This window comes from Medicago sativa, chromosome 5 (assembly GCF_051527215.1).
Source record: "Medicago sativa cultivar Bolivia chromosome 5, Bolivia_mono, whole genome shotgun sequence".
NCBI lineage: Eukaryota > Viridiplantae > Streptophyta > Magnoliopsida > Fabales > Fabaceae > Medicago > Medicago sativa.
The window spans coordinates 28,153,230-28,167,253 of record NC_140753.1 but is presented as its reverse complement, the minus strand read 5'-3'; the positions used below and the strand labels follow the sequence as shown (position 1 = coordinate 28,167,253).

Sequence of the window (14,024 nt, the reverse complement as noted above, 5' to 3'; positions counted from 1 at the left end):
TTACCCAGCACTGACACGCCTAGCAACGGCGACCTGTATCCAAGAACCTTCCAAGGGTCCTCCTTTACAAGTTTTATTGCCCTCAGCCATGGTTTTAATACGTCTCGCAACGACAGTCTCCCCAAAGAGGTTTTTCCCCTGTGAATATGTCGCAGCACGAGCCACTACGTGCCCAATCTTCCAATGTCTTGTCTGCCTTTGTGAAATTTCTCTGCCAAATTGTCAACCAATCATGCATTTCAAGCATTCATACATGCATAATCATGCATTTTATGTGCTCATACATCCAATAATCTTGCTATACCATACATACATGTTGCATATCCAACTGTCAACTGTCAAATTCAATGTCAATGTCAATGTCAATGTCAATGTCAATGTTAATGTCAAATGCCAATGTCAATGTTAATGTCAAATGCCAATGTCAATGTCAATGTTAATGTCAAATGCCAATGTCAATGTTAATGTCAAATGCCAATGTCAATGTCAATGTTAATGTCAAATGCCAATGTCAATGTCAATGTTAATGTCAAATGCCAATGTCAATGTTAATGTCAAATGCCAATGTCAATGTCAATGTTAATGTCAAATGCCAATGTCAATGTCAATGTCAATGTCAATGCCAATGTCAAATGTCAAATGTCAATGTCAATGTCAAATGCCAATGTCAATGTCAATGTCAATGCCAATGTCAAATGTCAAATGTCAATGTTAATGTCAAATGCCAATGTCAATGTCAAATGTCAATGTCAATATCCAATGTCAATGTCAATGTCAATGTCAATGCCAATGTCAATGTCAATGTCAATGTTGATGTCAATTTCAACTGTCAATTCAGTTCAAATCAATGTCAATTTACTTTTGGGCCAACAAAAATGGTCATGTCTATTTTTCAAATCAAGTCAATGACAATTTACCCTCAATTGGTATCTTGTTAAACCAGACTTTCAATTTGTATCTTGTTACTGGTCAAGTGCAAGGTTCAATCCAAAAAGAACCACTTGTACCTGCTTATATGTCTATGTTTCCGGTCAAACGGCAAGTTCGATCCAAAGAACAGTTTGTACCCTTTGCTTATGTTTTGTTATCGGTCAAACGGCAAGTTCGATCCAAAGAACAGTTTGCACCAACTTACATGTTGTGGTATTGATCAAGTGGCAAGTTCGATCCAAAGAACAGCTTGTATCTACCTTTTGTCTATATTTCCGGTCAAGTGGCAAGTTCGATCCAAAGAACAGCTTGTACCCGTTTCTTGTTTGTATTTCCTCGGTCAAGTGGCAAGTTCGATCCAAAGAACAGCTTGTACCTGTGTCTTGTTTGTATTTCCTCGGTCAAGTGGCAAGTTCGATCCAAAGAACAGCTTGTACCCGTCTCTTGTTTGTATCTCTCGGTCAAGTGGCAAGTTCGATCCAAAGAACAGCTTGTACCTGTCTATTTGTTGTATCTTTCGGTCAAGTGGCAAGTTCGATCCAAAGAACAGCTTGTACCTGTCTATTTGTTGCCCGTTCTTTCTACCTTGATGTCTATAAATCCCTTGGTGGTGTGACACAGCCCGTAGATTCCGGTTTGATTGTCTTGCATTCATAAATGAAATGTTGCATGGCATTCATGTTTTTGAAAATCTGAAAACGTATTTTTATGTCCAAAAGCAGTGCAAATGTTAATATTTAAGTATCTTCGTCCCGTCAACTCTAAGACTTCGTCTCTTGACTCCCCGGACAAAGAAACTTAAATAGGGGCAGCTGTTATACCCTAATTTTGGACCTAAAAATACTTGTTTAATTCTTCTTTTCTTGCATTATAAGTCATTTGATATGTCTCTGATCAATTGCATCTTTCTCTGCATTTTATTTCAATATTACTTGCAAAATTCACATAAAAGGGTATTTTAGTCATTTCTTGCATTCAACTCATTTTAATCCTTGAAATTGTTTGAGTCTTTTAAATTGGTCTGTATAAGCCCTTGTTTCAATCTCATGTCAAAATTCATTTCGAAAAAATATCAGTTAAGTCATTTTTTAGTCAGTATAGCCCCTAGGGGCATTTTAGTCATTTCCCGTGTTAAAATTTCTTTCAGTCTTTTAAAAATTTGTTTGAGTCCTTTCAAATAGTGTGAATAAGTCTTCATTTCAATTCTATGTCAGAATCCATTTTAAAAATTGCATTTAAAGTCATTTCGAGTCAATGTTGCCCCTAGGGGCATTTTAGTCTTTTCACGTGTTAAAACCCTGTTTAAATTCTAAAAATTGTCTCTGAGTCTTTTATTTTGCTTGTATAAGTTCTTGCTTTAATTCCCTGTTAAAAATCCATTTTAAAATTGCATCTGAGTCATTTTTAGTCGTTTTAGTCCCTAGGGGCATTTTGGTCATTTCACATAATATTCCTGATTCGTTTTAATCTGCTTTTTTGTTTTTAATCGTCTCGCTTTACGTTAATTTTCATTTTTACTTTTTTTAATTCAATTTTAGTTTAATTTTCATTTTAGTCCGCGCACTTTCGTTATTTACATTTTAATCCCTTTTAAGTTTGTTAGAGTCCAAGTGCCACGTGTCCAAATGTTATTGGTCTTTAAAAGTTTGTTACAAGTCAAGTGCCACATGTCTCTATCCTATTGGTCCAAGGCTAATGACTTAGTCTATAAATTGGTCAAAGGGTCAATTCATTCACACATTCAATCATTTTACACAAAAAATCATAAAAAAATTCATTTTCTTTCCCTCTTTTCTTTTTCCTCACGTGGCTATTTTCTTTCACTACCCTAACCAACTTTTCCAACCACCGCTCCACCACCATAACAACCTTTTCTCCACCACTCCTCCTCCCTAACTAACTACCTCTCACCACCTCTAACCACCTCTAATCACCACAACTCCACCACAAACCTCCATAAACTACGGCCGTCATCATCATCATCATACAACCATCATCTTCATCACAAAAACCTCCAATTCTCAACCAAATTCAGAACTGAAACGCAAGCTGTGGCAAGAACGGCAAGCAGAGAGACGCAAGCAGAACAAACAAAGAATCGCAAATCGCAAAAGAATCACGCACCAGAATCGCAAGCGGAACGAACACCGGAATCGCAAATCGCAAGCGGCGAAGGAACTGAAACTCATACGTACCTGAAGCTGTGACGACGTGGATTAGCTTGGACTTGGAAGTTTTTCGTCAATTCAGCACTTTCTCCAATTTAATTTGAGGTAATTTTCGTCATTCCCTACTCGTTTGCTCACACTTGATCTTTTCGTTCTGTTTCGAATATGTTTGTTTTGGAAAGAAAGTAGATGTAAGTTCTGTTTCTCAAACGTAGACACATGCTGCCTTCATCATTTTCTGTAAAATCCTAGGCCGGATCTGCGTTTACCTCGAAAAGATGTGTAAAAGATGCGAAAAGATTTGGAAACGGAGATGTTTTTGCTCTCCGGCACGGTGGCGCCGCCACCTTTGGCCGGAAACCGCCGTGCCGGAGCTATGAAGCTCACTGAAATCTGGAAAATGTTGTTCTTATATTGTTACTGGTGTTTGAAACATAGGAGCTTGTTAGTGACAAGCAAAAGGAAGAAGGAAATAGGCGGAATGATTGAAAGAAAAAACCGAACAGGTGCTTATATATTTTGAACCGGTTCAGTTGAGCCAATCTGCTCCTGAACCGGCCCATCTCTTGGGCCTGATCTGCTCAATGCTTTCTGCTCCTTGATATTTGTTCCTTGGTCACTATTTAAGCCTCCAGTTGTTGTCTCTGTACCCCCCTGCTCGCTTCAAAATTCGTGATGAAATCCCTAAAAAATGTGCAAATTATTTTCTTGATATTTTTTGATAAATCTTGACGTATTTATATGTTAAGTATTGATCGAAAAATGAGGAAATAATTTGTTCTTTTGTCAATTCAATTTTTTTCCATTTCTAAAAAAAATCTTGTTAAAACTTCTAGAAATCTTGAACCTTTAAAATGTTGTGATTGTTTTTTTCCTTTCTTGTGATAATTTTGACACTTGATGCTTGACTTTTGGAAAAATAATTGCGTTCGCAAATATGTGTGTTTGTTTCCTTTTGTTATTTTGCTACTTTGTTGTTAAAATTTTGCGAAGTTGTGACGTATCTTGAACTTGATGAATGGGCCTATAATTGTGATGTTGTGCACGTGATTTTTTGTGATGATTTGCATCATGAAAATTAGGGTTTGCATGCTGTTTTGATATAGTCTTTTATGAATTTTGTGTTTGTTAAATAATGTGAAGCATACTTGTGGATTGAAGCGGATAAAGAAAGAACTTGCGACCTCTATATTCTTTGGTATAGTTAATGACCTTAATTCTCATGTTTTATCCTCTTGAACTAAGTCATTTAAAATTTCTCTAATACCATGAGGATTTAGGCCTTTAACCTTACCTTAGAATAGCATCAAAAGTCAAGTTTCTTTTACCACTTTTAGTTAATGTTGCTTGTTACTTCATTTTCAAGTTACATTTACTTTACTATGCCTTTAGTATATTGGTTCTATTTCACTCATGCTACTAACCTTTTCTTGTTTCATGTCTCATTTCCATAGCATTTCATATCATATTTTCATCTCTTATTTCTTGCACTTTCATTTCTTGCAATTTAATTTTTACCAAAGCTTAGAATGTAAAAAAAAAAACCTAGGAATTCTTGTACTTTACTTTCATGCTTTTAATTTCTTGGCAAAGAGGCCATAGAATGTATCTAGGGTATGATGTAAAGGACAATGGACTCTAAAGATGTACACCGACACATGCACACACATCACTATATAGTTAGAATATGCATGTTTAGATGTATGTTTAGGATTGTATGTTTAGATGAATGTTTAGGCTTTATACTTAGAAAAATCATTTTCCAAAAAAACTTGAACAAACTTCACTCAAACCTTTTTTCATAATAAACCTTGGGATCAAAATCCCATTGTAATTTTCCATTTCATTTTCTTAATCAAACTTTAATGAATCATAACCATGCTTAGACCTTTTTGCAAATGACTAATTCCACCTCACTCTTTTCATAAATTCTCATGCCTTTAAGGCCTCTTTCTATTCTTCAAAATCCCATTTTCAAATTTAAAATCAACCAACAAAAACAAAAACATTTTTGGAAGAGAACTACGGTGGATTTGATCCCTTAATCGGGTACGTAGGCAGGGAACAAAATTCCTTCAATTCAACTAAAATAAAAATCCAAAAACATCCTTCTCCCTCCAATTCTTCACTTAGAATATTCTTAGGTTAAATAACATCTTTCAAAATAGCATTTAAAAATAAAGCGCGCGCGTAGAAATTAAAGACGGTTCCTATAGGTTACTATAGTCGTTACGGGTGCCTAACACCTTCCCGTAGCGAAAACAACTCCCGGACCTCGATTCTCAAGGGTTTTGCTTACTTTTTCCCTTCCCAAGAAAAAATAAGATATCACCGGTTTAAAAGGTTCAAACATAATCAATGTTTGACACCCGAAAACCAAGATAAAACAATAATCATTGCAAAACATACACAAATTGGAAATTGTCTACGTTGAAATTTAAATGGAATTCTTATATTAGATTGTGTCAATGATAGTCGAGGTATACATACCTTATCCCCAATTTTGCTGCGTGTTATCACCTTTCCTTCATGTACATATCCACCAATTATTGTGATTGTCAACCTAGTTTCGTTGCACAGGCCTGCAGTTGGGTCCACGTTTCTACTCCCTCCATTTTTAATTATAAGCAAATTTTGATTTTAGATTCATTCAATTAATGATGTACTCCCTTCGTTTCAAAATGACTGTCGTTTTAGCCAAAATAAATTGTTTCAAAATGAATGTCAATTCCAGTTTCCAATGCAATAATAACTTTTTCTTTTCAATTGTACCCTTCAATTAATACTATGTTACACTACTTCCAAAGTATTATTATTTATTTAATGAAAAACAAACCAATAGTTGATTAGGATAATTTGGTAAAATTGCTATGACATTTGGCTACTTTATTTCATTCCTTAATCTGTGTGCAATTGGCTAAAGCGACACTCATTTTAAAACGGAGGGAGTATGTGGTCTATATTACCTAAAATTCAAAATTTGTTTATAATTAAAAACGGAGGGAGTAATTAACATTATAGGAACTCCAACTTTCAATCTTATTTTATGATTTGGGAGACCCGAAGCATTGATGGTGTCCAAGAATTCGCCTATTGTTGGGCAGCATTGAGATTGATATATGAGTCTAAATACCTAGACGACCTTGCACATCTTACGTAATGGATTTGGTTGTATCTTGCTAAACACAAACCTCATTATGCATATTGATTAGAACAACCTGCCTCGTTATTACATTTACGCTTCCAAGGCATGGGATAGCTAACTTAAGCTTTGAGCACAGTAACAATTAAAGAAACAACTTCTACCAGTAATAATAATGATCCTATGTAAATCTCATTAAAGCGGTTCAGTATGAGCTACCTATAAGACATTTGGTATAGACGCTCAGACACAATATTAATTATTCTCATATTTCAAAGGTGTAGTTGAGCCCCAACTTATCTTGAGCACCGTACACAATAAGTGCTTTCAATAGTTACACCTACTATGTCCCATATTAGTTTTGATGTAATTTATTTTTTCTTCTTGAAGCTATGAAATTTATCAGTTATATGAACTGCCTAATATTGGATTAATGTTGCAATTTTTTCTTCTGGGTATTTTAGATTATCTTTCTATACAGAGGCCTAATTTAGCACGATCTAAGAAGGGAACTTAAACTTCAAGCATGCTGTCAACTTTGAGGATGTATGTCAAACATGTTGACTAAAATTGTAACCTGATGGTTGGCATGATTATGTATTTGAGATTGACATGTTGCAAGATTAGCGTTTACTTGTATTTTTAGATGTCCTAATAGGAATTTTTATGTGAAGCTCTTAATCTTAAATACCATTTTAATCAACTAACTTAATTTGAGGTGTAAGTAAGTTTTTTTTTTTTTTTTTGAAAGATTGAGGTGTAAGTAAGTTGATCATTAACTTTTAAAAGTTTCAAATAGGGCTGGAAATGAGTCGAGTCGAACCGAACCTGTCTGAGCTCGGCTCGACTCGATTAGAATTGGTTCGGCTCGAAACTCGACTCGAGTTCGAAACGAACCTTTTTTTAAGCTCGAGTTCGGCTCGTTTTAAGTTTACGAGCAACTCGACTCAACTCGTTAGGTTCAGTTCGTTAGATTCTGCTTAAATGTAATGTGCAACCAAATTGTGCACCTGACCCTAAAATACTATGATAAAATTGCACTAAAATACTATGAAAAAATTGCACTAATATTCTTATGACAATTGCAATTGACATCCCTGCATTTTATAATTGCAACACGGGTTGAATCAACACAATCTATGACTACCAGTAAGTTCACTCAAGGCTCATATTTTATAGCCAAAGCTTCCTCTTACTTTCTTATATACGCTCGATGTGGGACTATTACTAATTGTTGGTTAAAGCTTAAACAACGAGAATAAGAGTCTAGCTAGATAATACACTATCTCTTGTATTTGATTTGTTATTTGTATTCTTTCCTTTTCATTTCATGGTTGATAATACGTTTTCATATTCGTACCATCTTATCAATTATTATATATACATATCATTCATAGTTCCTTCAAAAATATTATTTATAGCTTATGAGTTATTCTTTTTGTTTATTTTTATATTTGTTATTCAAAATAGTACTGGTAATTCCTTTAAAACAACTTATATAATAGATTAACTCTTCTACCACTTCCATCCTATATAAAAAAAACTATTGATAGTGTACATATTAAAAATGTATCATATATATAATCGAGCCAACTCGTGAACCAAACGAGTCGAACTATATATAGTTCAAGTTCAGCTCATTTAATTAACGAACTTAATTTTTAGCTCAAGTTCAGCTCATTTGGTTCATGAACCAAGTTCAACGAGCTAATTGTCGAATCGAGTTCCGAACTTTTTTCGAGTTGTCTCGGTTCATTGCCAGCCCTAGTTTCAACTTTCTTTATGTCAAAGTACACAGAAATACTACATTAAAAAAAAGGAGTACGCTTAAATTCATGATTTTACGTGATGAATTAGTTAATCCATGAAAGAAATGCATTTCTTGAATTTTCTGGAGGCAAGAGATATATGAGGATGTATGTGGTAAAATTATGTGGTCAAAGTATGTTCTGAGAGGCTTTAAAAAAATTCATCAGAGATTAACATAGCTTGGTGAACGTTGCAACAATGATCACAATAACTATAATAGGATTAAGTAACATATTTGAAGTGGGCAATGAATATAAGTTGGTGCACCATTCAACGCAAAAAATGATAACACGGTTCACAACCATGTGATAGGAAACATATAGTGCACAACAAAGATGAAAGCATAGTAGACTTAATATTCATACAACCATTGAAAGACAACGGAAAAAAAAGAACAAAATGAAACATAGGTCACAGAAAGCTGTCTTCAATTAAGCGAGCTCAATCTTGACAGCTTTGAGTTTAAGGGGTTTGTTGGTAGATTGAGCATAGTAGACTTAACATGATTCTTCCCCAGCTAATTATCCAGCTTATCTGATCCCACTTCATTTGCGGACCTTTTTCCAATCACTTTGCTGCAAGGTGTTTGTTTGCCATCTACCAGGTTGATTACATTGTTGCAGGACACTTGTTCATTGTCATTATGATTGATTGTGAAGCCAAAGAAGCACACGGCAAAGGAGATCCAAGCCAAAGTGGACGCAACGTTGATGAATCGCGACGGAGGAAAAGCCGGTTTGCTTGGTCTGATCGTTGTTGAAAAGAGAGGAGAGTATTGTGATGGATGTGTATCAAATACCAGTCATGTTGTGGTATGCTAGGAGAGTATGAACATTGTTATGAGCCATTTTTGTTTCACGTAAGAATAGATATGCGGGTGAGGAAATGGTTGTGATGGAAGACTATTAAATAGGCAGAGGAGGATTTGGAAGATATGAATGGTTGCATGCTTTGGAATTACAAACTATAATGAATATTGTAGTTGGAAGTTGTAAAGGCATGAAGCTGTTTAGTGGGATTGCTTTGCGGGGGGAAATTTGAATTCTGAAAATGATTACCCAAGTAGCTTTGCATTAAGTGTGGTTAGGTGGGGCAACATGTGTTTAGCGCCAAATAAGAGAGTTTTAGGGTTTTGGTAGAGTTGTTTGCAAAGGTACCTTTGGATTAGATATAAAGATAAAGAGATTAAAGGTATTGGATTGGATGGCGCAACTTTTCCTATGGACACGTGCAAGGAAGGTATCAAGACTCAAAATTTTCCATGAAAGGGAAACAAATTCTAGTTTGAATGTCAATAAAAATGCATCAAAAATTTATTTTTTACTTGTTTCAAAAAACAGTGTGCGTTTTAAAAATCAGTGTTACTTGTTTTAAGAAACAGTGTGCGCAGTGGCGGAGCCCTTCATGGACTGAGGTGGGCCACGGCCCACCCCCAAAAATTAAAAAATCAACGATTATAGGTCTACTTTGCAACATTTTATACAATTTTGTGTCGGTTTTAGGTTTCGGTTGATCCAAATTCCCGTAAAGTGATGTAGTGAATCACCCAAAAAATTTAAATAATTCAATTATAGGTCTATTTTGAGAGATTTTATACAATTTTATGTCGATTTTAGGTTTTGGTTGATCCAAAAATAAAACTCTTTTACGCGGTAAATTTGCACATGAAATAATTGGTCACTTGAATGGATAAAAAATAATTTTGGTCCACCCCCAGAATATTTTCTAGCTCCGCCACTGAGTGTGCGTTTGAAAAATCAGTAATGCAAAACAAGACATCATTTAGGATTTAGAAGCCTAGAGTGTGCTTTAATAATTCACAATCCTCTCCCTACCAGCAACAATTGTAAATAATAGTAATTAATAATCGCTACCATTGTAAGTTGTAACAGCAACAACAATTATAAACGAAGCTTAAACGTCACAAATCAAAAGTATTAAAAGATATTAAAAAAATCATTATTTATTGCCACGTGAAAAACCAATTTTGTGCATTTGCATCTATACTATTTCAACAAATTGGAAACGAAAATCCTAACAAAACTAACAACAAAATTAATTCTCAACTTCATTATCTCCTCTAGGGTTTGACAAAGAATCATTTGAATCACCATCCGAAGAAGCTTGATCTTGATTTCTCCTACTCCTATTGATAGAAAAACTAACCCAAACTTCACCATTACCACCACCGCCGCCAGTCCTCCTCCTCCTCTCACCACCTTCCTCTCCATCCATCTTCCTTCCATCATCTTTCTCATCAACAGGCATCTGATACCTACAAACAGGACAAGACCCATGAATCCCTAACCACTTCTCAATACACTTTCCATGAAACCTATGCTTACAAGGCATCTCCTTCACAACCCCACCAACTTCAAACTCCTCCAAACAGACAACACACTCACCACCATCACCTTCTTCTATCTCAACCTTCTCCATAGCTTCTATAGACTCCTTTGTTGCCGGTGGTTGACCAGTCTTTGTAGCACTTCCAAGGTTGGTTAAGAGTTCTTCAAGGCTTGAAGCTCCTTCGATTACAACCGTGCTCTGTGTCAAAGGGTTCACCAAGATGATTCTTTGAGGAGTGGAATCTTCGTTGGTTTCGGATTCGTGATCTGGGTCGCTGTTGTTGTTTAAAGATTGTGAAAGGCTTAGCATGAAAGGTAAAAACATAGACATGTCTCTGTTTCGGATCATTCTTTCGAATAGAGATGAAAATTCAGAAACTTCAGCTTCTGAAGCCATCGAATCAATTCAAAACAGTAAATGAAAAAAGAAAAGATCTTTTTATCAAAGAGAAAGAGTAAAAGAAAGATTTGAGAATGAAGAGAAAAAGTGGAAGTGAAGTGAGTTGATATAGAGAGAAAAAGGAATGTTATGGAAGGATCTGGACAAAACATTTTACGCGTGTTGTAAATTGCAGTGTATTTGTTGCGATGGTGGAGGACAAAACATTTTACGGTATGCTTTTTTTTATTTTTTATTTGAAGAGAAAGTTCTAGATTATTCCTCTTCATTCTCTTAGTACTATCCTTTTTAATTTTTATTTTCTTACTATCCTTTTTTTTTTTGGTGTTATCTTACTATCCATTTTAATCTATACTAACCATTTATAAAAAAATTTAGAGTTAAATATGTTTTTGGTCCCTATAAATATGTCAACTTTTCGTTTTAGTCCCTCTAAAATTTTCCTTCAACTTTTAGTCCCTGTAAATTTTCAATCTTCACTTTTGGTCCCTCTTTTAAAGTAAACTCATATGTAAAATTCATATTATTTAATAAAAAATTTCAGAAAAATTCAAAATATTATAAGAATCACTCCAAAAAAAATTCAGAATTTTTTAACAAAACATAAATTTAATATGAATTTTTATATTTTTTAAGGTTAAAAATTTATATTTAATTTGTGTTTTGTTAAAAAAATCCTAATTTTTTTTAGGAAATTTTTTTAGAATATTTTACTCATTTCTGCACAATTTCATTAAAAAAATACAAAAATTAAATTAAAAATAGGAACCAAAAGTAGTGATTGAAAAATTTTATAGGGACTAAAAGTTGAAGGAAAATTGTAGAGGGACTAAAACGAAAATTTGACATATTTATAGGGACCAAAAACATATTTAACCCAAAAATTTATTCTTTTTTTTGACGTAAACAAGATTTCATTAAGCAACCAAATCAGCTGCAATAGAAGAAGCAATACAAGGAGGACATTCCTCAATCCAAACGGTATCTGTGGAACTTAAAGCAAATTTAGCTAAAAAGTGAGCCGCCGTATTAGCACTACGTTTAACATGACTCAATGAAAAAGAATTAAAACGGGAACTAAGACGATTACAATCAGCACCTTTTTTATATTTATCAGAAACAAATATTTATCTCTTGTTTTTCTATGCATCAACAACAAATATTTGTCCAGTTTTTTTTATATTTATTAGCGATAAATATTTTTCTCATATTCTTGTATATATTAATGATAATTATGTGTCATGACTTCTTGTATTTCATCGATAATGACTCAAAAATTATACATGATATAGACAACGTCTTCTTTCAAAGAAAGTATGAACTTGTTAAAAAGTTCACTTCCAACCATTGTATGAATTTTGTGACCCTGCATGTGAAAATAATTAAAAGATATTCAAGTAACATACATACATTTTAAAAATGATGCAGCTTCATAATATCATAACATAAAATCTAGGCCAAATACTTCTCCGGGTCCTTTAAGTTTCATGTTTGTTTCAGATAGATCCTTTAAGTTTCTAAGGTTTCAGATAGGTCCTTTAAGTTTGAAGTTTGTTTCGTATAGATCCTTTAAGTTTCTAAGGTTTCAGATAGGTCCTTTAAGTTTCGAATTTGTTTCAGATAGGTCCTTTCTATCAACCTCCGTTAAGCCAAAGTTGATTTGATAGAAAGGACCTATCTGAAACAAACTCGAAACTTAAAGGACCTATCTGAAACCTTACAAACTTAAAGGACCTATCCGAAACAAACTCGAAACTTAAAGGACTTATCTGAAACCTTAGAAACTTAAAGGACCTATCTGAAACAAACGTGAAACTTAAAGGACCCACAGAGGTATTTGGCCTAAAATCTAACAAAACTCACATAGTTATCCATTAAAATCAAATAGATGGTCAACGAATCATCAGAGTTTTTGGAATCAGTTGATTTCCATGGCTTGACAATTGTAGCAAAAAAACACCATTTACTTTTATTGTCGTTATATTTGAACATTTTAAAAATAAAAATAAAATACAACAAAGATCAATTGTTCATAAACTTTTATTCAATAGCACCTTTTTTTAAGGAACGCAATAGCACTTGAATAATATGATAAGTGATCTTTTTCAACTTAATTAGATATTTCAGGTTCGAATCCGGCAGTGTTAAATCATAAGAGCTTAGTCGGACAGAGGATACTTGTTTAACTTTCACCCAGAAAAAATTGTTCATATTTTTTTATCAATCGTTCAAAAATATCAATCACAAGAAAGAGGGATTTGAATTGTGACCCTTTTGATATTTTAGATGATTTTCAACTTTGAGTAGAGATTCATAATTGCTAACATGGGGTGTATGTATTTGTTTCTAAACTATCAAATACGAAGATAAAAGATAGAGAAGATGACACAATATGGTCACCCTGGTTCACCCAAATATTATTTGAGATACCCTCTCAACTTCTATGCTCTTTTTCTTCCTTTTTGGTTTACTTAATCATACAAATTTAAGACAGATTCTTGCAACCACGCAATACGGATAAAGCCCTCAAGAGGATTAGTGATTCCCTAACAAATAACCTACAACAGTTTTTTGTGATCTTTAACTTTGATCTAACAATGATTAATTTAATCTTACTATAATCTCTCTCTATCTCCAAGTTCAATATGATCACACACACTTTGAATCTAAATTTTATAAACACTTTAAATGATGTGCCAAATATATAATGTTTTAAAATGAATCTCAAGTATTAGTGTGAATCTTATCTTTTTCCAGCAACATGATCTTTTGTGATCTAATCTTCTATTTACGTGATGTTTGACGTTTTCTTTAAAAGAGTTGTTGAGATGGTGAGAGGTATATCTTCATTCGAGTGATGATCCTCTTATAAAGAACGACTTGATTAACAAGCAATGAATTAATAGTTTGAACAAACTAATTGTTATTACTCAAAATTTGGTTTTTCTAGTGGAGATGAAAATGGTGGCACAATTTTTAGGCAGAATGTTAAGGAAGCTTTTGAAAGAAAATTTGTGGCACAATGGAAAAAATCGTAGCTCGATTTTCGGATAAAGAGATAATAATGTATTGTGTATAAACTTCATCGTGGCACAATTTTGGCAATATCTAAGTGTTATATAAGTCTTCATTTTTACTTGCCTTGCGAATCTAAATTTCATTTATGTGAGAATTAGAGTTACCGAATTCACAACAATGCTTTAATATTTGGCCTTGGTTGCCAAATT

General features: G+C 33.9%; 1 pseudogene across 1 annotated transcript; it reads right to left on the bottom strand.

Moving 5' to 3' along the window:
* Nucleotides 1-9,996: 9,996 nt before the first annotated feature.
* Nucleotides 9,997-11,044, bottom strand: LOC146921529 (E3 ubiquitin-protein ligase MPSR1 pseudogene; annotated as a pseudogene). The gene has a single exon (XR_015012162.1). The product of XR_015012162.1 is annotated as an E3 ubiquitin-protein ligase MPSR1 pseudogene (transcript).
* Between the last annotated feature and the right edge of the window lie 2,980 nt (nt 11,045-14,024).